Source organism: Octopus bimaculoides, chromosome 19, assembly GCF_001194135.2.
Source record: "Octopus bimaculoides isolate UCB-OBI-ISO-001 chromosome 19, ASM119413v2, whole genome shotgun sequence".
Classification (NCBI taxonomy): Eukaryota; Metazoa; Mollusca; class Cephalopoda; order Octopoda; family Octopodidae; genus Octopus; species Octopus bimaculoides.
This window is the reverse complement of record NC_068999.1, coordinates 5322915-5324172: the sequence shown is the minus strand read 5'-3', so window position 1 is coordinate 5324172 and position 1258 is coordinate 5322915. Positions and strand designations below refer to the sequence as shown.

The 1258-nt window shown below is 36.4% G+C and overlaps 1 non-coding gene across 1 annotated transcript; it reads left to right on the top strand.

Annotated features, from left to right (window-relative positions):
- The first annotated feature begins 494 nt into the window (after nt 1-494).
- On the top strand, nt 495-566 carry Trnag-ucc (transfer RNA glycine (anticodon UCC)). Its single transcript has one exon. It is a non-coding gene; the product is annotated as a tRNA-Gly (tRNA).
- The last annotated feature ends 692 nt before the right edge of the window (nt 567-1258 follow it).

Genomic DNA, 1258 nt, shown 5'->3' with positions numbered 1-1258 from the left:
GCTGTGATGAGATGACTCGGAACATTCACGATGTGAATTTTCCGATTCCCCTCCCCCTTTCCCCGTTCGCGAGCGCACATTTTTTTTTTTTTTCATATTCGTTTAGAGCAAGTTGTTTTACACCTATTACACTATTTTTTCTTTTTGCTCGGGTCACACCCTTTAGTTTGGTCATATAATTTGTGAAAATATATAGAGCATATTGCATGCATTGATGTGGTACGCTATATTCAAACATCGCCGAGAAAGAAGAAAAAAAAATCGCTTACGCAGCGCAACGTCAAAATAAAGAATTCTTCCACTATTGCCAAGCAATGTAACATCATCTGAAGCTTGATAAAACGACAGAAATAAGCTATATTTAGACATTATTATTAATTTCGCTGCCTTAAATGGAATAAAAAACCACCTGCTACAAAAATAAAGAAATATTGCGGATAATAACAAAATATTTTTTGGTACTAGTAAAGAATTTTGGACCCTGAAATTTGTCAGCGTCGGTGGTGTAACGGTTAGCATGGTTGCCTTCCAAGCAGTCGATCCGGGTTCGACTCCCGGCCGACGCAGGCGATAGCTTTTTATTTTTTTTTATTTTTATTTCAATTGTTTAATGGAATAAGAATACTGCTTCTTTCTCATCGTGTTGCCTTTCGTATATTTCATACACAATTTTAATACTGCTACTGTTTTGGCAGAAAGACAGAATTTCCTTCCTACAGTTGCCACCCTTCATTTACCTTTATTACTCATCTCATGTGCGACGGCCCAGGAAGGATATAATTCTGTCTCCGTAAAAGCATATGCTTCTTTTAGTTTGAAAAGTTCGCATATAATTCCTAAGAAAGAAATAGCGAGACGAGACAGAAAGTAGAACATACTTTGGTTAATGTCGGTTACGGTTAATGAAGTTGTAAACATTAACCCATACTTCTTACACATTTATTTGATATTTTTCTCAGCGAAGGTATTTTCCCGAAGGTCATTACAAAACGATCTTCAAAACTATCATCACCATATACCGTTTATAACATCACAATCGGCGTAGTTCCAACCAGTGTTTGGAGGTGAAGGTAGCCCGTGTGAAAGTTGAAAAGCTGACGGACAAATTGCCGTATTAAATATGATTTTGCACTTTTTTTGCACTTTTTAAAAACTTGTCTGAGTGCTCCACGGCGAAGAAAGATAAAATATATGGTTGCAAACACGTGTAGTGAAACTATTTTTTTTTTTTGTCTTCTAGTTAATAACGGGGAAAGAC